At 43.1% G+C, this 23373-nt stretch overlaps 1 protein-coding gene and 1 long non-coding RNA gene across 2 annotated transcripts in view; both read left to right on the top strand.

The window, feature by feature from the left end:
* Window positions 1–23373, top strand: part of XKR6 (XK related 6) — a 185148-nt gene that overhangs the window by 35219 nt on the left and 126556 nt on the right. The gene's annotated exons all lie outside the window — the stretch shown is intronic.
* Window positions 17657–20843, top strand: LOC121233812. Its single transcript, XR_005934000.1, has 2 exons — window positions 17657–17823; window positions 19032–20843. It is a non-coding gene; the product is annotated as an uncharacterized LOC121233812 (long non-coding RNA).

Below are 23373 nucleotides of genomic sequence, written 5' to 3'. Positions count from 1 at the left end.
AAATCCGAATTAGGTAGCTACCATCTGCTTTCACCCAGGCTTTGAAAACACGGGCCAACCCTCCACAGCATGGGTGAGGAAGATGGTAGAGAGTGTTTACATGCCTCTGTTTACAGGATTTGGGATTAATGTGCTGTTTTCTTATTTTGAGTCAGAGTAAAAATGAAGTAGGCTTTGACTGAAATGCTGAGTGCCACTTGCTTTCAGCACCGCAGTGTAATTTAAAAGATGAGCTTCTAAAATCTTTTTCTACCAAAATATTTTTCCCCACCCAATCCAGTTTGATAGTATAATCCTGGAACGTGTATTTTGACATTTTTCTGCTCACAGTCTACTATAGCAGACTCAGATGATATATTCTGGAGTATCAGTGGTGAAGTAGAATCCCTCAGAATTTTTGGAGGAAAAGGAGAATAATGCTTTACAGGCTGTAGGACTGGGTCTAGTATATGGATAACTGATTTTTGGAGTAGGATGTCCTGACCCAGACAAAGGGGAGACATCCCAGAGTCAATAAATCACAGGGTGACTTGAACTTGCCATGCTGCTGTCAGGACCTGTTGTGTTTGAGACACACAGGTACATCTTCTATTTTTAGTCTTACGTGTTTAAAAAAAATAACAAAATGGAAAAACTGATGTTAGCGCTGCAGTCAAGTTCAGACAGGTTCTGGAATGAGCACCGGTGGGAAGGCATCAGGGCAGGGTGCTTGTGCCAGCCTTCTACCCCGGTCTCCTGCATCCCCGTCAGTCCATCGTTGTAAGGTCACCCCTTGTTTGGGGCTTTTGAGGATGACAAGTTGCTACAAGGGTTGAATTGTCGGGTGGTGACCGCGGTCAGTGCAAAGGACTGGAGATACCACTCAATCTGCAGAGTCCCTTGTGAAGCCAAAGGAATAATGTGCCTGAAATAAAGTGGTGTGACCTGTGTTGAATAAAGATACACCAGTAAGGAGCAGATTCCTTTCACATAACGTGAGGCCTGGTTATTTCACTTGACTTGGCTGATTTAGCTGCTTTCACCTGATTTCACATGAAGGGGCTTGGCTTAAGCTTTTCACAGCTGTGTGGGTGAATCAGAGAGCTTTATGACATCAGGTGGGCTGGGAGGGAGATTTTTATATCAGTGAACGTGCAGACACAGTAGAAGGAGGTTTTGGATGGTTCATTTATTGGGCATTTCTGTGCCTATTTTTTACTGTGTCTCGTGTGATGCTGCAGTTCCAGGTGCTGTTCAAAGGAGAGGTGAACAACTCTACCACACGTGGAAAGCAGCTTTTGCACAAGGCACGAGACAACAAAACATCTGGCCTCCATGTTTCCTTTAGTTCTTAACTTGAAATCTTCAGCTGGATCGTCGTTTACATTACAGCTCATTTACGCCGCTGTTAGAGGAGATGTGGGTATAATTTATTCTCGCATTTACACTGCCAGAGTGGTTTAAAATGGTAAGTGAGAATCAGACCCTCAGCTTTCTGGTGGTTTCTTTTTGTTCTAATGAAGGATGCACAGCTGGATGCAGTAGCCTTTAACCAAACCCTGGAGCATCTCTTCATTACTCTAATTCACAGTAGTGCCTGGGAGACCTGTTGCGAGTAAGTGAACGGAGGATAAAGAAAAGCAAGGCTTGTTACATCTCAGAGCTGCTTTGTTCTTTTACTTTGATAATTATAGTTTTGTTTTTAATTATTTAGGCTATTTTATTACGTGTTATGTCATCCTGATTTTGTGCACTGTGATAGATGGGACAGCTCAGGCGGAGGGGAGGAGTTCCTGCTCAAACCGCTTGCTAGGAAGTGCACTTGTATTTACTGGTGTGACCTTTTGACACAGGATCGGGTTGATAAATCTTTGCTGACAAGTGAGGAGGCATTACCACTTGTAATTTGCAAATTCGAAACAGCAGCAATTAGGGAAGAGCAACTTTGTAACACTGGCTCTAGGAATTTATTTAAGGGAAGATGGATTTGGTGTGGGGTGTTGATGAAGAATGTTTTGTTTTTGCCAGGTTCCTGAAAAGCTCTTTTTAATAAATTGCTCATCTTTGGAGGCCTGTAAGAAGTACCATGGATTGCCTTTTATCAGCCTATAATGTGCTTTCATCACTCCGGAGAAGTATGTGATAGTGATACCGAGTCGGTCCCTGGAGAAAGCCAAGGAGACATTGCTAACAGCTCCAGAGTTACGGCTGCAGTGAGTCTGCGTTAAAATGGAGCTTATGTTTCCTCGTTAGTACAGATACCTCTCTATCCTTATCACCAAAGTGCTGCTGCTCATTTCTCATATGCAGAATTACTTTTCTGTAATGGTACAAGTAATTTAGCTCAGTAATACTGGAGTCAAAAACAACTCCTCTTTGAAATGTTATGATTTGCTTCTTGAGGCTCTTAACATTGAAATGGCTTTCCAGTCTTGAAACTCTTTAAGACATCTAAATATTACTCTGCATTTACTAAGAGGCAAAATCAATGTGGTGTTGATGGCATTGAGATAATAAAGATGGGATCCTGAATGGCCCATTGCAAGATGAGAGTAGCATCAAAAAGTAACAAGGTGTTATAATGTAACCCTGCCGTATTTCTTAAGCAGGTTTCTTAGTTTTCTCAGGAATTTGGGTTTTCAAACTCTCAACTCCATACTTGTCGAATCCTGTGCAACATGCAACAGTGCTTGAGAAAAAAAAAGAGTAGACAATGATTTCTTGGTTTAATCTTCCATTTGAAAAAAAAAAATAACGGTAACACTAGAGTTCTTAAGTTGTGTCATCTAAGCCTAGCTAGGGATAGTAGTTTATCAGATTATAAATGTGCTTTCATTACCTGGAGGTATATAATATGTTGGTCTGTGAAATACACACTTAGGCAATGAGAAAATGAAGGTCACAGAACTATCGCTGGATCCCTGCCGGCAAGTGTATTAAAATTAAATAAATCCTCGATGCATTGTTGATGGCACATGTACAGATACTCTCTCTGCTTCAGAGCAGAACAAATGCAGCGTATGCTTTTGCATACCTGCTTCCCACTGACACTTTGCAGCCCTGTTGCAGATATGCATCATCACCTTTCACTGGTTGAACATTTTCTGAGAGTGCCGTCTTTGAAGACTTTCAGCAATTGCATCCAGTTCCTGTGACACCTGCCAGTGTTTTTACAGGTGAGGATCTGCCAGGATCTCCAGAGGGTTAGAACTAAGCTGTGAGCAAGGGTGTGTGTCTTAGCTCCTGGAGTCTCTCTGAGTTGGTCTCTGAGCTAGTTAAGGTGACTGCAGCTGGTTTAGAGGTGGCGTTGTGCCCTGTAATAGCAGACACATCCTCTTCTTCCTTGTCTCCAGATAACAGAGGGTTGAAGCTGGCTTTTGACAGCTCCCACTGTCCTTGCATGAAACGACTGGAGACCCTCTGTTTTGCTCTATTTGCCATATAGCAAGACGGTGTCCTGCTGGCAAGCCCTGTGCTTTGCCATCCTGTGACATGCCAACGCTCAGGTTTACCAGTATGCGCCCGTATTTTTTTTTTTTTTTTTTTTTATATTTTAGTTTCTATGGCTAAGTGAAGCTGAACTGGAGTTTGCCTCCGAGGCGAGTTGGTTCCCCTTCTCCTTCCAGTGTACTACTTAACGGGCTTTAAAAACTGCTGACAGTTGTTTTAAGAGCAGATTTTCAGGTCGGGCCTTTTGTAACTCTGCAGCAGGAGGAAGATATTGTTAGAAACCAAAGGAATGGAAGGGTTGCCGTTGCTCGAGGCGGGAGGAAAGGGTGCTTCACTGCTGGAGAATAATACTTTCACTTTAAAGTGCTTCTCCTGCCCTTCCTGCTAAGGCACTCGAGTTCACTTCGGCAGTGCTCCAGCTGTCAGGCTGAGATGTATTATCGGTAGCACCGCAGCAAAACAGGAGGAGGTTTGAAAGAAGGGCTGGGGTCCAGAAGTGACTTGCTTAAATGGTCACTGAGAAACCAAAGATGCTGGGGGAGAAAACGCCAGGGACTTAGAGAAAATTGAAGGGGGACTGCAGAGGAGAGTATTCCCGTGTGCAACATGCAGCAGTAGTGCTTTCTTTTTTTCTTAAGGTGTAAAAGCAGGTGGTGTGTGAGCACTGATTACTTAGGTGAGTGCGTTTCAAACACTCTCCTAATTTAGCACATACTAAAATAACGCTAAGTCTGTTAAACGTATGATGTTGCTTAGAGTCTTTATGTTTGAGCACATTGGAAAAGCAGTAGGTTCTCTTGTTCTCATGTATGCTGAAGAGCGTGAACAATGGAGGGCAGTTATGTGCTCAGAGTTGCTCCAAGCAGCGAACAAAAATATGTTACAGTCCAGAAGAGTAGCAATTAATGGCATGTGTTCATGGAAAAAGAGGGCAAGTGCGCTTGCTTTCTGGTCTGAAGCCCTGTCCTCATGAGGTCATGTCAGGCAAAAAGCTGCTGGCAGATTTAAGCACCTAAGGTACAGCTTTTTAGAAGAAGACACAATGAAAAATAAGCAAGAAGAATGCTTAACCTGTCTCTCTGCCTGGCAAGCAGCAGTGGAACGAAGCAGGGCCAGGCCCTTGCTGTATGAGGACTGAGGCAGGCTTTGGTTTGGATCTTGGCAACCACGGAAATGTGAAACAGCATCCAGCTTGCGGCTTTGGCACTTGCAGGTCAAACCCAGTGTGCTTGAGTGCGGAGCTCGCTCCTCATCCTACGCCATGCAGGCTCTGTGCGTGTGTGGTCTTTCACTGCACCCCATACAAAACTTTGTTGAATATTCTGAGACCCTGGACCATTTCCATCCCTTGGCATCATAACATTTCAGCAAGCACCAAATTTCTTGGGTTTTCCTGTGCAATTGGAGAGTCGAAATGTGTGGTGAATATATTAACATACATTGAATTATAGAACAGATATTTAGCATTTTTCCTGGAGGATCCTAAAGTGCTTCACAGATGCTTTCATGTATCACTACACAAATGCAGCTGCTTTTGCTCCATGCTTAGGTTTAACTCAAGATGGAGGGAGACAATTTGCCCAGGGAGGTCAGGTAAACCAGTATATGCCCCCAAATCAATTGCTACAGACAAGTCTTAGTTAGCTCAGGGTATGGCCTACCACCCTGCAGAGAGAGCTGTCGGTAAAGATCCAGACCAGTGGGTACAAGGGAGCATGTTGAGGCATTACTACTACATACTTCTGCAGAAAGGGGTGGATGCTCTGTTACATCACAAAGTTTCTTTACAGGAGGACAGATCATGAGCATGAGCAGAGAATTTTGTTGCATAAACCCAGGAGATGGCTACAGCTGCACCCAATCCCCCTCTGTCCCATCCTCCCCAAAAGAAAGTATCTCAAAATTGCAGCTGACCTTATGCTGCTGGTGGCAGAGGACGGCCTCAGGCTGAGGGGTGACATCTCACGGGGTTTGCTGTGTCTGTGGTCCAGCTACATCATCGGGATTCAAAGGTGCAAGACCAGGTCCATGGCTCTTTTTGAACCAGCTGGATTTCCCACCCTGCCATTGCCATGAATTTGCATCCTCCTTTTCTCCTGAAATGAAAAACCCTCCAAATATTCAGGGTGAAAACCGATAAAATATTCATCTATTCTTAGACTCATTAAGGCAGTGTAATTGTATGTAGGCGCTTCCTCCACTCTAACAGTGCTGTCTCGCTCGTGAGCCAAGATTCATTTCCACAGGCAACAGGATGCTCTGTGCTCTCTCCTCACGGAGAACGGTTGCGTGAAGAGTCTGTGTAGCTTACCTGTCTTGGAAAGCAGCAAACTGTTGCAGTACTTACCTTGCTTCAACTCTTCCCGTGGATGTCTTTGCTCACTGTTGCTCCTTTTGCTCCAGCCCTGAGCAGGGATTGCTAATCAAGGCCATAATCAGCCCCTTGCAGGTCTTTTGTTTCCCAAATTGGTGTTCTGTGGTTTCCTTTTCCTGTGATTTTATTTTTTTCCTGTTTCTAACAAAGCTGCATCCATTTGAAGGCTCCTGCTCCATCTTCCCCTTCCTTTAAGATGTATTTGTGCGTTTTTTTTCCTTTTGTAATGGAAAAAATCTCCAGCCCCTGCTAGGATCAGGATCTCTCTGGGTGATTTCAAATCCAGAGTGAGAGAGATTTCCTCCTAAAGAGACCTAACTTGTAATTTGCACTCAGTGGAAGGCCTTCATATGCAAAAGCTGCTTACAGTATCTATATCAGATGTTAGATAGCATGCATACCAGGCTGGAAAAGGTGAAACACCATTTTTAGAGGCTGGGAGCAGCTGAAATTGCTCCCTTTAGTCTACAGCCAGCAGGAGGGTGGCAGCGTCTGGAAAGCCTGCAGTGCACAGCGCACACACAACTGTGTTGGGCATTGGCACCCGGCCCCCAACAAACGTAACACTTAAAAATAAGCTTGTCATCGAAAAGCATTAACTTGTTGCCACCGCCAGCTCCTCTTCCATGTTTGGTGGCAGAATGAACTCCTGGGCTGCAATTAAAGGTGGGTGAACCTTAAAGATAACCTGGGAGAGAAGGGCAAAAGGACAAGTTTGTGGTACCCCAGTAGGTTTGAGATAACCCTTAAGTTCGCTGATGAATGATGCCAGTTCTCCATGCTGCAGATGGACTAATGTGTCAAGGAAGGAGGAGGGCATGAAGGAGCTAGAGGAAGATGCCAGCACCTTTGCCTCTGGAGGAGCCATCAGACAAACAATTCACTAATTTTTAGTGTGTGTCAAGTTTCACTTATTTTGCAGTCTGCTATGTTTAGTGAAAGCTGTCATTGAGCAATTCCAGTTTTATTCACAGCTCCCAAATTTTGTAAATATTGCCACTACAAAATGCAGAGTTACTGGAAAGGTTTCTTATTAAAGTCATCATGTGGGAGTTAATTAACATTTAAGGATTTGGGTTCATCTCGTTTCATTTGGGCTAATCGTGTGCAAGTGTTAGACTTGCACACACTGGGCCAGATCCTGATGGGGTGGTACTGATTAATCGGCTGAGGCTGTGGCACTTGAGAGCAGAAACGCTGCTTAAATGTTGTGTGCCTGGGACATGGTGACTTTCAAGAGGGGTCTAGTGTTCATGGCCCTTACTGAGCTTTTTTGAGACAGTTTGGATGCTTTCATGTCACCAGTTCCTTTAAGGCATTGAATAGCATTGTAACTGTTAACATCCAGTTACACCACCTTAAGGAGGTGTTGCTTTGAGGCTGAAATTTGTGTATCGGAGACAGATGGGTGAAATGCTGAAGATAATCAGAGGTCAACTGGTTAAGCCTTATTTTTTGAACAGCCTTGTTGGGGTTAGAGAGCACTTTCTTAAAGCGTATTTACTGTATAATCTGTGGAGATGAGTGTAAGAGAGTCTTTGAAGGAATTAGTGAAATTCAGTTGAGACTACTTTACATTCAGGCAGTAGAGAGCTGCTGAAGAACCCAACACTGCCTGAATGTGTAAGGGATCCTCTTGTGCTCTCTCAGTGGTGTCGACCCTAACAATGCATTTAAAAACTGCTTTTCCGCCTGCCAGACTGATCTGCGACTTCATTGTGGCCTGACAAAGTGGAGTTCTTGTGAAATGTGCTCCTGCTTTTGGGAGGGAGGAGTTGAGTAATCCACTAACACTGTGCCTGGGGTGAAGGATGGGACTTCAGTTTGTCCTGCATGGGCCTAACAAAACTGTCAAGCACAGCTTGATTTTAAGCATGCCGACAGCTGGGGCTACTTGAGCACATGATTAAGTGTTTTGCTCGCATTTTTGGTACTCAGTGGGTCAAGAGAGGTGAATTCTGCTGTCTTGATTTAAAGACAAACTTCTGTTTTGTTTTGGTTTTTTTTTTCAAGAAAAGGCTTAAGCAGTAATACAGGAGGAAATTTTGGGTGCTTGGAGGATGTTGTCCTGGCTGTCAGAGCAGCTGCTGCATGGGGTGGTTGTGCTGCGTGGTAGCATCTTTTCATCCCAGGCACCAACGGATCACTTTTGCTCCAGAAGAGTGATACAAAAATGCTGACACTCCTCATTTTTTGAAGGAAAAATCCCTATGTCGCAGTCTTGTGTGAACAAATGTGGTGTCTGGGCTGGATGGACAAAGTTAGCTGGGCAGTGATGAGTTTGCTCATGGTAAGAATCTGCATCAAAATGGGAACGATGGGAGCTAGAGAAGTCAGGCTTGAAAAATAGCTATTTATTGGTAGCGCTCACACAGCTAATGCTGGGATCGCGATCCTCTTAATGTGCCATTGACGTGGAGTGCAGTGTCCCAGCAGGGCAGCACTTATAGTCTGTCTGTCTAGGAAATCTATGGCATCTGTGACAAAACTACAGAGGTGCTGATTTACTCCTTACCTCTGCTGGGTGTGAGCAAGTGGCAAATTAACAGGGGCTTGGTGGAGTGGTTTGTGCTCTGTCTGGCTGCATAGAGGGAAATCTTCCTTTAGGAAATGGTTTTGGCGTCAGATATTTAGGTATTGGCAGAGGCTTAGGAGTATCTTTAGCAGCTGCTGGTGCTCATTAAATGCAATGGCCTCTGAGGCTTTCTGTCCTCGGTTAGGTGATGTGGGAGGGGGCCTTTGCTGTCATGCCCACCCTTTTTTATTCTTCACCCATCAAATACCCATAAAACTTAGTGTTGTAGGGTGCTGAGAGAGTGGTTTCAACTTGGGGAAAAAGGTAAACTGTCCTGATCCTGTTTGGGATGCCCCTGTGTATGTATATAAGGGGATGAATCATCTCCTGAAGAAAGCATGGTGATTTTGTTGCTGCAAATGGGTAGGAAGGATTTAACTTTGCTTTCCTTTGAAACTCTAAAAGTGATACTGTCAGAGGTGCTCAGAAGCAGTGGATGCAGCTAGAGATGTCCAAAGCAGACAGATCTGCAGACCAGCTGTCTTAAGGCTCAGGTTGAAGCTGCACAGTTGTCCCTATCTCTGGCTCTAGAGCAAATCTGGTGTTCCTGATGCATTTGGGGTTTTTTTCCCACCATAAAACCGGCATTGGTTCATTAACATTTACATTTGTTTTAACTTCTAAGAACATTACCACTGGTATGCACTAATAGAAAGCTTCAGGATGCTGAAGAAGAGGCTTGCTGCTCATCCAGAGGAAGGCTGAACAGTCTGCATTCATCATCTCTACACTTTGTGCATGGCTCAGGGTTTCTGGGCCATTTCTGGCCCTGTTTTCCCCTCCTGCCAGATTTAAATTCTCCTGTCCTGAGCAGTCAGCTGCTGGAGCAGTGGATAATCCAGTTCGTGCACTGAGTTACAAGGACAGTAAGAGATCAGAGATGTCGGCATGATTCGAGTAGCTTTTAGCCACATATACTGCAGTTTCTGCAGCGTCAGTGTGTTGCTGTTCGCCATGGCATCCTTTACTGCTTTGCTGACTTCAGGGGCGCAAAGTGGAGCAGGAGCGATGACTTGGTGGCATTCACAGACATGTTTGCAGGGGAGCCCTGTTTTTTTAATAGGGCATCCAGAAATAGGTGCCGGGAATTCATGTTGCGTTTGCCTGGAAGTTCTCGAGACAGATTTCCTAATACTGAATCCTTATAATATGCATGACAAAAAAACCCCACAAAACTATAAGTGCTGTACTGTTATTACGCTTTGTTATCCTGAAATTCCTTGCTGGGATGCTGGCTTGACCTAGGCAGCAAGGTATTGCCTGTAAACTGGAGAAAAATGGTAAGAATTGAGGGGTTCGGTGACCAGCAGTATCTGAAAGGCACTTTTGCTCCTCTCTGGTTACTTTTGGTTATCCAAACGACCTGATATGAGACTTGAATTGGATTTAGAAGATACTGATATGCTGGAGGTCCTTTACATTCCCATGCCTCAGTTTCACCATGCCTTTCCCCAAATGTCTTTCTAACATACTTGACCACCACCCAGCACAAGGTAGTCTTGTTGCTGGATCACCCTCCAGAAGATGCTGTAATACTAACATTGAGCAGCTAATTTTGTCCTTTGTACATTTAATTAAGACTTTCGAAGGGTTCTCCCTTGACCTTGCGAGTTTAGGTTCTGTAGATGAATCTGCCTGTTTTCCCTGGCATGCTTTGTTTCTAACCCAGGTTTATCAGCAGTCTTTCCCAGATTTTCATTAAAAGCACCAGTGCCTTAGTGTGTAATATTCTGGTTAAGTACAGCTGTATTAACATCTTATCTGATTTCTCATGCAACATTTTTGCTACCCAGAAGAAAACAGGAGAATTACCTCCCTCTAATGTGAGTATTCATACCATGAGAAGAAAGAAGAGTGCAGATTACACTTAAAATCTTACTTTTGAAGTAGCAATCTGGGTTGATGGAATTGGTCTGTTACTGCTCCCCAAGGCACACTATAAACTTGTAATGGAGTCACTGGACATAAATAAATGCTTTAAGCAGTTTAGCTGGAAGTCTGGATCTTCACCTTTCCCCCTTTCCCTCTTCAGTCTCCGTTCCTCCCTCCTGTCTGGCGCTGTAATGATTTGAAGGGTTTTGTATCTATTTTCACGTGGCTGCCTTGGAGATCTTTTCGGCCAACTTCCCTCTGGACTATCTACAAACATTAAAAGATGTTTGAAATTACTCAACCTCAACGGTGCTTGAAATTGAGCCATGTTCTGTTGTGTCAACAGAGTGCTTCAGGTGGTGATCGTAGAGGCCAGAATAAAGGTCTCCTGCTCTGGTGCTGCTCACAAAACTGCCTTATTAAGTGATGTTCCCCCACCTTGTAGCTTAGATAGGCTGCTCTGGTTGCTTATTTGTCCGTCCTCCTTTCTCTGTTTTATTTGGGTTCTATAATTGATGAATGAGTTGAAATGGTCCCTTCAAGATCTGCTGCAAGACTTGTTCCTGCTTGTTTTCATTTGCATGCTTGGATTTACTCAAGAGTGATTTGGGGAAGAATCAGGGGCTTCATGGGTTATTGGAAGTCTGCGGTATCACTTGGAGTCTGAAGTATTTCACGATGCCCTGGGTGGCAGTGCTGTTTTTTCCCTAGGTCAGACTGTTTCAGAGGCAGCTGAAGCTGCCACCTCTTCTTCACCCTTGTGTTTCCCATGACATACATGGAAGAGGAACGGTGAAGCGTAATTTGACTTATTTCAGACTCAGATGGTATCTTTCCTGAGTAATTCTGCTGACTGACAGGCTGGTTGCTGTCTGGGTTATGAGAACAGTAGAATTTACAATCTTTATTTTGGAAACCATGCATGTCAGCAGGTGCAATACAGTCTCTGGGTCTTTCCTGGCTCAGGATTTCTTGTTTCCTGCAGCAACTTTGATATTTTGCAGTGAATATCTGGTAACAGGACACTCATCTGGTGTCTAAAGGCATCCCTTAAGTGAAAGATGAGTTTCTTTTTTAGTTCAGAAAGCATGCCTTCAGTGGGTGGGGAGCTCTGCTGATGCTGGATCAGATGTTGAAAAAATCCTCTCTCTGCTGGTCCCACCTCCCAGTGAAAGCAGCACATTACCCTCTGTGTTGAGGTCAAAATAAGCAAAATATTTGAAGGGCCATAGATTTCACAGTGAAGCCATGTGATAGCATTGGAGCTGAGGATTTCAGAGGAGAGAGGTTGCTAAAGGTTTGTTCTGTTGTCTTCCAGTTTGGATGTCTCATGAGCAGTGCTGTGAGTGCCAGACCTAATGAAGCCTGGCATCCTGGGAGCTTGTGTCTCACGGTTGGCTGCTCTGGACCCCAGGAGGGTATTGCAGTCCTGTGGAAGGTTTTTCTATCATTTATAGGGCTCTCTTCTGTGCATATCCTTTGATGCCCAAGAAAGGAGAGGTTCACACTATAGTCTTTCCCCAAGGATGAGCGCAGAGGAGGGTCCACCACCCCCATTCAGCATCAGGGTGATCTTTTGTGGGCTCAAACTGATTTTAAGCCTGTATCTTCCATGGCAACTCAGTGTCTCTTCCCTCTATCTCTGTAAAACCTCCAGTAACATGAAGTATCTTTAAGATTGCTTCTGGTGTGTCGTACGTGGCAGACGTACAACATGGTCAGATAAGATATCTGTGCATAAGAAAACAACTGAAAAAATTAAACCAACTCATGTGACAACCAAAGCCTGCAGGTGCCAGCTTGTTCTTTTACTGTGTGGCTGCCTCCAGGCTGTAGTGTGGTAAATGCAACTATTAGGGGAAGAAGAAAGCTGATATTGTGCACTTATAACTGGAGTTGCTGTGTCGGATTAAACTTTATGTGAATAAATATAAAATGGGATAGATATATAGATAATACATGGAGAGATATGTATAAAAATGTGGAAATATATACATATATAAATATATAAAATAATATATAAATGTATGCATGCATAAAAATAGATATATATATTGGGATTTTCAAAAGAGGATACCCATGTAGCAACCTTAGAAGTCATCTGTCCTCATCATGCCCTCCCTTGAACAAGGGGAAAGAAAACAGTGCAGGTGACTGTTGTGGAGGATGGGATTGCTGATTCAGTAGCTGTACAGAAAGACAGAGCTACTAACTGTGAATGTTATTATTTGGGAGAGCATTTGTTCTTCCTTTTAGAACGTCAGCTGCTAATATGTGGTAATCACATGAGAAAAAAACCCCTCAGCTGGTACTTAAGAAATGTATATATGCACCCCTGTCTCTAGTTACAAAAAAACAGGTGGAGAGTGTGAGTCTGAAATGCTGAAAATCAAGAAGTAAAAAGTACCACTGCCCCCATGTACGTTTATATATTTTTAAATCCCGTGATTAAGGCATTTTTCTAACTTTGTCAATTCTGATTGTAAGAAAGCTGCAATTCTGGAAAAGGTGGGAGCAAAAGCCCCTTGCTCAAGGGTTCAAGCTGACCAGTTGTATCGGTGGCGGGTGAAGAGGCCACCATCCAGCTGGAGCAGAGCAGTAATGATTTTCTATTTCTGAAGTGCCTTTGAAATTGTGGAGGTATGAGAAGAAACATGCTTCTGAAGGTTAATGTTTCTGAAAAACTCAGAAAGGACTTTGCAGTGACAATAATTTGTGTGTTTGGTGTATTAAGGCGGCGAGTAAATTTGGACCACTTAATGGATAGACGTGAAGACTGAAGGCAAGGGGGAAGGTGTCCCCTTGAAGAACACTTGAAGATGAGTAGGAAAGGTCTCAGCTGTCAGGAGGACACAAGGTCAGGTTGTCCGTGACTGTCTCTAATCATGGACATTGGGCCTGAGCCTTGAACTGGGTGCTAGAGAGCAGAGGGACGAGGCACCCAGGAGGTCTGTGCTTCTCCTAAGGGTTTGCTGAAAGGGGAGATAGACTGGAAATCGGAGAGGACGTGTGGATGTGGGAAGCTGAATGAAACGGATGTCTAAGCAGGAATAAAAAAAGTGGGTTTCAAGTGAGAACGTGGGAAGGGATGCTGCAGACAGGGGGTGGTTTTGCTTTGTGAACAAGCTGTGAGTCTTAAGTCTTAAATATTTGAGTTCCCAGAAGATGTTTGAGGATAAAATAATTGGGGAAGAGAGCAGCATGCAAAAGCACGGTAGCTCAAGGGTGTTACAATAGCTGGTATCGCCTACTTCTGAGCACGTGCCCATTCTCCCGGAGGAGATGATACCTGCTGAAAGGGGGGAGGTTTGCAAAAGCTTGGGGGAGGGAAAAAATAGTTAATTAAAACGTTTGTTGAAGGACAGCAAGACTCACTCTTCTAATAATTGCAGAGATTTGGCAGAAACTTCCAAATGCAAATTTTGAAAAGTCACCAGAAGTACTTAGGAGAGCAAGTCCCAGTCCACTGGAGGTTTGGGCATTTAAGATCCTCTCGTATGCACCCTGAGAGCTATGCTCCAGAGGCCAGATTTAGATCCCTAGAGGTACCTGTGGATCCCTGCATATTTTGAAAATTATGCACATTTTTAAGGTAGCTTTGACATGATTGTCACTCTTTAAAATGAGGACGTAAGGAGCTTGAAGACCTTCGATATCTTCTGCTATGTGACAGCATCATTTCAGGCAGGTGGGGATGGATGGATGCTCAGTGGTACCTGCAGTTGTAACCTCGTGGCTTCAAAAGAGCTTTGAAAACTCACAGCAGCTGAGCGGCCGTGTTTCCTCTTTCACTGCGAGCTTTCAGCGTGCAATCTCCGTTTTGAATGTGGCATTTATCTGAAGTATTCATTAAGACAGGGAATTATTTGCATATTATTAGCATTATTACATGGAAATAAAGCTGCTGCTGGTTCTTCCCTCCCTCCATGTATCTTTCATCACCCGCCTTTATAACTGCTCTGAATCCTGTTTGTTGTGTGACAAACTGGGCTGATAAATCTCGTTACTCACTTGAATGGCTGGGAGACTCATTGCACATTACTGAATTTTGTGAATTATGTAATAAATGCATAATTAAAATTAAACCCAGAGCCTCTCGTGGAACCTTATAAAATTCCGTTCATGATGAATTATAGAGAAATGTACATGGGTATTAAAATTTAAGCCTAATTATTTGGATTTATTTTTAATCAATATTTAATACGCTACCTATAAGTTCCTGCGTACCCACAGCAAATCTGCTATTGCGGCTTTGCTGGAAAGCACAGAAAGTGTGTGTGTGTGTAGTAAGATGTTTGTTTTCATTGTACTTCATATTTTAATATTTGATTACAGAAAGGAAATCTCCCCTGAGCACGATGTGCTCAAAAATTTCTTCAGCTAAGGGAAGTGACTGCTGGGAGTCTGTTTTTTCCCAAGTCTTTTCCCACTTGATCACCTTTGAATATTGTGGTTTACTGGAGGAGAATTGCAATCGTAGGAAATAATTTACTCTAATGGAGCACTGCTTGGTTGTTCACTCATCGAATTGTCATTAAAATCCTTCTGAAAATCTTTTCCGCGATGTATTTCTGCAGTCCTGATTCTTACTTAAAGGCAGCTGCCCAAACTACTGTCAGGTTTAAACTTGAGATGTGCTAAAAACTTATTTTCTATGCGCTAAAATGGGCTTTAGAGATATTTTCCAATGCCTTGGAAAGAGAAGCGATGTTTTAAGGCAAACAGTCTGCAAGCTCCTGTTTAATTTTGAAAGGTTTGTCTCTTAAGTACGAAATTGAATAGAAGGGATTTTATTCCCCTAAATCCCTGATTCTAGAGAAAGCAGCTTGAGATCTCAGTAAGAGAATTAACACATGGGTTAAACTTACAATAAGAAGCAGTACTTGGAAAATGCCTATTCAGATGCCGTTAAGGAAATAATAGGATTAGTTCTTGTCGTGTCAGTGTGGATTCCTCAAACTGCCGGCTGCGTGCTGACATGCATACGTTATATGTTGCTGGCCTGGGCATGAAATTGAGGACAATAAAAATAAAGATGACTTTTCTTGGAGGCAATTTGTTTGAATGTTTAAGCCGGTACTTCTGCACACACATATGACAGGTAATTCAGTATGACAAATAAGCTGGTAATAATCCCCCCCCCCCCCCCATGCTGTTGTTTGTGACCGAGGTGATCTTAATTGCAGCTGTGTAACTGGTAAAATGCCTTTATCCTAAAACAGGAATATACCGTGGCAAATGTGTTTTCTGTTAATGTAAGCAGATTTCTATTAATTTCTATCATCTGTTAGAAACATAATACATTATTTTACCTGTTACTTCCATTATGTGTTTTTGATGAGCCATTTATTGTTCCAATGTATATATATTTTAACTTATATACATTATAGCCGTCATTTAAGATAAAGCATTTTTGCATCCCGATTTTTTTCTTTTTTATTTTTTTCACAATTCATGGCAATTCAGAATCTTGAAACAAAACATTATTTTCAGTTTCTTGTGTCTGCCATTTCATAATCATCCATGTGTATCTTTATTTTTAGCTTAAGCGAAAGACATGAACCATTAAGGCTGAATTGGGGTAATTTTGACATCACCTGATTTCATCATAGAAGGTGCTGTAGGAGATCATCACGCTGAAAAACTTCCAACAAAATGGTAATGAGAAACAGAAAGGCTTCTGTTGTGCTATCGTTCTTCTGTTTCTGTGTCTTCAGACGCAAGTACTGCTTCTTTACACAGCTTCTCTTTACTTTTCTGCGGGGTTTCCTTTTGCATGTAGTCCTGGGTATCCTGTAACTCCCCCAAAAGCCAGTGCTTTAGGAGCAGAGGGGAGGTTAGGCAGCGTTTTACCAAGCAAAAACCCTCATGACACAAAGCTTTGTATAGACAGGTAATTGTCAAATGTAGCAAATTGGCTGTAAATTAACAACACTGGAGGAAACAATGTAGCCATGTGCTTAGGTTGATATTTCACTTCATACCCAAGTGCTCTTTGAAGCTGGAACTTCACAAGGCAGAAAAAAAAAAGCTTTACAGATTGGTTTATTACAGAGAGTATTTGCTGTGTTTTGGCACAAGATATATTTAGGGGGGGTGTGCATGAAGCTTTTGAAAGAACTTTCTTGACATTTTGAAGTGACAGCCGCGTGCAGCTAGCGCTGTCTGGTTTGAGTTGCAGCTAAATAAGCGGTTGTTTCAGATAGAGTGTACGTTTTAGCATAGTGTTACTCGATACTTACTAGAGTAATCTTTTCAAACTGAATAATCTTACAATTCTGGAGGACAGCATTATATCATATTAGGTAGCTTGCAATTCAAGATTAAAAGAAAAAAGTCCTGTAAAAAGGAATGAATTTACAAGAGCTGCACTGAATGCGTATAAGTATATGTACATGAGAATTTTATTGTCCATACCAGAAAAATGTATGTATCAGGTTACTGTACCATATATTTTTCTTATTCTTGAACTGCTCCTTGCATGAAATGCCTCATTCTGCTCTCCTCTGTAGTTGTTCCTTTCTTACTTACTAATGGGAGTTGCTCTCTTCTGACAAAAAGTGCTTGTCCATATTATATGTCTTTTTAAATGTGTCCATTTACATTAATGTTTAACAGAGCAAAGATGTGTATATGATATGATGTATCTGCTTATGACTAATCATTATTTGATGTGATCTAGCCTTTTTATACTTAATTTTTTGGTACCTTTTATCTGGCAGGTATTTTTTAGATGACACTGTAAGAGTTGATTTACCCTTGAAAGTAGACTATTTCTTCCGGAGTACTTCTGGGTTTATCAGTTAGAAGTATCCTTTTACCAGCACAACTAATGGTGCACTTACAGTGTGGAAGGATGTCTCACCCCAAACTAGATATCCCCATTCCTATACCAGTATAAGGTATAGTTACACTAGTCCGTTTGCACCTGCTTGTACAATATATTTTTTAAAGGCTTTGGGGTGGTTACCTTAACCTGCTGGGATGTTTTTTTCTAGCTGACTTCATTTATCTAGAAGTTAGGTGTCCAGTCGGAGCTGCTTGTCTTGGCTCCCTCTCAGTCAATGGTCCTGACACTGCAATGTGTCCTCTCCTAGCGATCCTGTCCCTCTGTTAACTCCACCTTTGACTGGATACCCACCTCTCTACAACTACCTGAAAGGAGGTTGTAGTGAGGTGGGGGTCAGTCTCTTCTCCCAAGTAACAAGCGATAGGACAAGAGGACACAGCCTCAGGTTACACCAGGTGAGGCTTAGTTGGATATTAGGAAAAATTTCTTCACCGAAAAGGTTGTCAAGCACTGGAACAGGCTGCCCAAGGAAGTGGTGGAGTCACCATCCCTGGAGGTATTTAAAAGACATGTAGATGTGGTGCTTAGGGACATGGTTTAGTGGTGGACTTGGCAGTGCTAGGTTAACGGTTGGACTCGATCTTAAAGGTCTTTTCCAACCTAAACGATTCTCTGATTCTCTGATTCTCTGACAGCTGACGTTTGGTGGAAGAACTCTGCCACCCCATCAGCAGGAGCTGATCTCTGAACATCCTCTGGTGCCTTGGAAATTTCTTTCCCTGGGTACGTAAGCTGTGATATCCCACTGAGAGCTGCAAAACCGCCCCTGCTGCAGCAGGATGGTGTTGGCCATGCAGCAGAGAAGTTAGTATGCTGATTCCCATGCAACACCTTGTCCTGGATCTGAGCCGTGTGGCCAGTAGCCCTGGAAGGGGGATGTGTGTCAATATTTACTTTAATCAAAGCCATCAGCTGGCATCCTGCCTTTGCCAAGGGAGACCTTTGCCAGTCGCAGTGAGGGATTTAATTTTTTTCGTCTGTACAATGCCATCTCCACAAAAGCCATGGTTGCAGACATCCTTAAACAGCTTGGGATTTCCAGGGTCGGGGAGCCATGTGGAAAGCTTTACGTGCCGATGACAGGAGCACACCATGGTTTGGGATGGGAGCCCTGGGAGGCTGCAGTTGTACCATGTGGCATTGCTGCAGTCAGCTTGAATGGCCATGAGTAGAGCATGCTTGAAACCAGCTGATGGTTTAAGATGCTGTTTCCACTCATCCAGAAAACCCAACAGGGCACTCTGTTGTGATAGCCTTACAGAGGGGGAGAAGGGAAAAAAAAAAAAAAAAAATCCTTTTTTTAGGGTAAAATCCTCTCTTCATTGAAATTACTGGAAGGACTTTTATCTGTGGCTTCTCTGTGGCTTATGGGTCTTCTTGAAAAAATGCTGTGTACTGTAGAGAGAGGAGGTCTGTACCACTGGGATGCCACACATGATGGCGTATGGATTCCCCAAGCTGCCACTCACCAAACCCCAAAGACAAGTCAGTTCTGGGTACAAATAAGCTTGGTTTCCAGAGGAGACTGTCCCTTACAGTTGTGCTTCTTGCTGACAGGTCTGAAACTCATCTCTTCTTGGTTGTATTCCACTCAAAAATAGTGCATCTAAATATAAAGCCAAACCCCTACGAGTATTCTTGGGATGCCAAGAATTCCCCTAGTTTTATTTTGTCAAGAAAATAACTATATTCCTCCAGTTCTGCTGAATTTTCTTCCTCCAATAAATGGGAACATGAGAGTATACCAAGTAGAAAAAAATTCCTGTTGTACTTAGAAGCAGGTTTTTGTCCAGCGGTTCAGTTCCTGTAGGTCTAAAGCATTATTTTAATTTTTATTTCACCATTTAAGCTTTAATTGATTGATAATGAATTAGTTAATATTTGAGCATTGCTATTTATTTAATTCTTTTCTTTTCTTTTTTTTTTTTTAGGTCTGAAAGGTTTTTATGGGTGGTGAGATGTTCCAGTGCTTGGATCAATGTTTCATTTAATGTTGGGAAGGAGGGGATTTTTTTTGTTGTTTGGTTGGGTTTTTAAGTCAGCATAGCAGATCCAGGTGACGTGTATCTACGTATATAAACACGTTCAACACTGTATGTGCACAAAGCAAATGTAACTGTCCCAGGGCAGAAAAAGACCAGGAGGAACTGCCACAGAGGGGGAAAGGGGAAGCTTTGGCTGAGGAGTTTTTCAAACTGGATTGATATCGGAAGTGCAGTGAAAACCATGATACACATGTGGACTAAATGCAGATTCTTTTAGCAAAGAAGCCGACTTCCACAAAAGAAACTGGGATGTCGGGGATTTACTTCACCAGCAGTGCTGTGTCAGCTGGAGCTCACCTTAGCCCCAGGTTTAGCAAGATTTCTGCTATGGTGTGAATGACACGGAAGAGGAAAATCTCTCTCCTGTGCTTAGAAGGCGAGGCTGAAGCAGCATCTGCTGGAACGGTGTGATCTCACAACGCTAAAGGATGCGAATCCTCAGGTGAGGTCCCAAACGCTACGCAGCACAGTGGGGAGCTTTGCTGCTGGCTTCGGTATTGCTGGGATTTCACCCCTCGGCCAGAGAACTGAAGCGTGCTTTTAATTTCCTCCTGTGCTCAGGTCTGTCCCTGTTCAGCAGAGCGCTAAATCCTCTGCCTGAGCGCTCGCAGTCCTCTGCCAGGACAATGTGAGAGTTGTCATGAGCTGTGTTTCGGGGATTGCATGAGCCAGGTTAGGGGAATAAAAATAAAAATTAAAAAAAAAAAAAAAATTTATGTATGTATGTAAATATAAAAGCATCCTGGGATTTCTGGACTGAGATCAGATGTGATGTGCTTTGGGTGATGACATCCTGCCAGTAACCCAGCGGACAAACCTGTGTAACGATGCTTTTCCTTCACTGCAGACCTGCTGTCTGTCCCCTGCCACAGGATTCCTTTATAAAAGCCTGTTAAAAATAACTCTGCTCTCCAGGATATTTAACTTGCTCTGTTTTCGGTTAGCCACTGCTGAACCTTATAAAGGAGAGAGGTTTTTAACTTGCAGCCTGGTGTGTATCCAGAGTTCAGAAATCTCCGCAGAAGATTAAGCAAGTTAGAGAAATTAGCTTTGATCCCTTTCTGCCAGCATAGGATTATTCCGCATCATACTGGTTTTGAAGTTCATGTCTAATCCAGTTTTACACGTCTCAGGGGACTGGGCTTCTTACGACTTCTTCTGCGAAATGGTTGTGTGGTGTAGCCTCTGATTTAGAGGTACTTACTTGATGCCGAGATTCAATTTGCATTTCCATTACTGCATCCCATTTCATCCTGTGCCGTATACATAATGTCGCTACTTTGTGGTATATGGCTTTCAAAGGCATATGGATCATTATCGCGCTCATGCTATTTTATATGCTCACTACACACTTAGTCGAACTATATATATTTGAACCCCATTCTTGCAAACAACTGTGCGTGACTTGTGTGTAGGTCTTCGAACTGCCGAACATATTTACATACAAAAGGGCTTGTAATGTCCAGTGTGGATCATAGTGCACAAAAACAACTGGTGTGAGATGATTAAAAGAGCCATGGGTGCAGAAACATTGCTAATCAAGGCAAAGAGGAGGGTCATGTTACTGTTTTCTGGCAAAGTGGAAGGTTCAAATGGTCAGTCCTGAGGTTTTTTTAAATGCACTGCGTTTCATGCATGATGAGTTTGTAAAACCGTAAGTTTTCTTTCTAATAAATGTGTATTTTCAGGCTTAAAAAATACTTGTCTGTGATCCTTTGAAGTGCCTTTTTACAGGCATTCAGTGTTGGCAGCACACTTGGAATGTTTCCTCCTTACACACACCAGGCATCGTGGTAGCAGACCAGCAGAGCATTTAAGCACATGATCTATTTTAAGTACACAAGTGATGCATTTAAAAATGTCAGTGTGTTTTGCTAGACTGACAAAAGCTTGTTCAGAGCCGTGTTAGGTTAGCACCCAGATCAGTCCCAGGGACCTTTCAGTAACTGCCTTCTGGAGTAGAAAGTACTGGATAGGTCAGAAACATGGTTTATACACCAAAAATGTGTTTTATAGGTCAAGAGTTGCTAAAGGTATCTGTCTTTTAGAGGGAAGCCCAAGAGATCCCAGAATTGAACCCTCGTCTTTGTTCCTGCCCTGTGCCTTTACCCTTTATACACACCTTGTAGTATTTTTTCATTTTTCTTAAAGGGTGCAGACAGCACTGCCAGGAAGAAATCCTGCAGCATTTCTAGAAGGGAGAGAGGGCAAGCAGAAAGGTGATAAAGGATGAATAAAGTAGATAACCTAAATATTGTGCTGTGTACGCTGGGATGGTTTTTGTTTTTTTCCCCAGATCATCTACAGGATGAACTTTACTACAGTAAATTAGTGTGTGTAGACACTTGGAAATATATGTGCATTTCAGACAGTTTTTAGCAGCGTGAAGGATGCACTCTTGCAGCCTGGATGACAGAATATTCTTGCTTTTCCGAGCTGAGTTGCTTGGATAGCTCATGCTATTGCCATTTTCTTCACTGGCGACAGCTCGCTCAGCGCAGTTGTGGGCTAGAACCCAAATCCCCCCCGACGACATTTAATGAACTGTCCTCCTCCCCCAAAGCTGTTCTTGGCAGAGTAAGGCCATTAACCCTGACGGGAACGAGCATATTCAGGGATTTCACATCACCTGTGCAGAAAAGATGGGTTTGGAAGTGTCCTTCTATCCTAACACGGCTTTGACCAGACCGTCACACGCTCCTGCTATGAGGAGCACCTTCTATAAAGAACTAAGATGTTTTTAAGTAAATCAGCGCTGGAAGGTTGCAAGGCTGTCAGAGTGACTTATGTCTTCTCCCTTGGAAATGACATTTCTGGAAGATCGTGGCGGATGCTGCTTTAGCAGGATGCTGTGTGCACATCCCTGGCGAGCAGTCTGGTCTGATTCCTGCGGAAGGTCTTCAAGAGATCTATCAGCTGCCCTACTTAATTTAAAATGTTTGGGTTATTTTTTTTTGTTTTGTTCTCATCACTATAGTAAAATTATTTTTACGACCCTTTGGGTATTACCTGCTTTTATAATCTTTCTATAATTAAATTTACAAATCCGCTTTTGAGCTGGTGATGTATAAAACCTTGCAAACGGGATCCTTTGTGCGCTAACCTATATTTATGTTACTTTTATTCCTTCTGGCAGTAATTATCCTGGCTCTAGGCCTAGGATTAATCCATAAGATGCTGAACATGCTTGAATTTTTTTCCACCTTCTCTGTGGCAAACTCTCTCATCTTATGCAGAGCAGGGCATTTTTAAAACCACTTCCTATGAAGCAGTTTAACTGTTACCACTCTTAAGTGATTCACAGGAGGAGACATAGCAAAGGTTAATTGATCCTGCGCCATGGATACAGAAAGGAGAAATGATTCAGCCTCCGTCACGGAGGTGCTTGGCTGTTTCTGAGCCTGATGACGCAGCTTTCGCTGCGTGGCCAAGAGACCGTCACCCATCGCTGCTCTGCAGGACTTTGGGGTGTCAGGCTGTAAAAAGGCTGGGTAGGTTGTAAAAGCAGTACAGGGGCTCCTGTGCTGGTCTGATGGGGCTGGTACATCCATGCAGGGGGGCACCGCTGATGTACCATGGTTTGGAGCTGTTGGGCTTGAGGTCATGCTGCCCTGTCCTCCAGCATATACGGTAGGTACTAATCTATGGGGCACTGCAGTCCACAGTAGGTTAGAGCTGCATACAAGGCATGCCGGGGGAATGTCATGTCTCTCTATCCAAAAAAAAAGATCTCAATGACCTCAGTAGAAGCAGGATTTCACCCAAGTTGATCCAAAGGTAGGGCGAAACCCCGCTGAGTTCTGTGGACTTGGTGCAAGATGCCTTCAGCGTGAACAAAGTGATACTGTTGTTCTGTCACTCAAAGCTGGACCAGGAAGCGGTCTTTTCGCTGGGTGTCCCATGCAGCTGAAAGTTTCGGATAAAACCTGCAGTATCCCAAAGCTGCTCCGTCACCAACCAAAACTGCTTTTGAGGTGGCTTGAAAGAGTGAGGGAGCAAGTCCCATTGCAAAGGTTGTTACTTCCCTGGTGCATCTCTGTGTCTTGTAGGTGAATGTGTGGTTGCTTCTCATAATCGTTACTTTTGCAAGTCCTTTCAGGTTTACTGAACTTAGAATAAACTGGGTTTTGTTCTCTAATGAAACACATTGAACCCTGATTCTTGTGTTACCATATGAAAAGAAAAGTAGCATTTCTGGCATCTTCCAGAGAACATCAGAAACATTGGG

This window comes from Aquila chrysaetos, chromosome 15 (assembly GCF_900496995.4).
Source record: "Aquila chrysaetos chrysaetos chromosome 15, bAquChr1.4, whole genome shotgun sequence".
In the NCBI taxonomy this organism is placed as follows: Eukaryota; Metazoa; Chordata; class Aves; order Accipitriformes; family Accipitridae; genus Aquila; species Aquila chrysaetos.
Note: the sequence above shows the minus strand (reverse complement) of the source record. Positions and strands in the feature narration are given on the sequence as shown.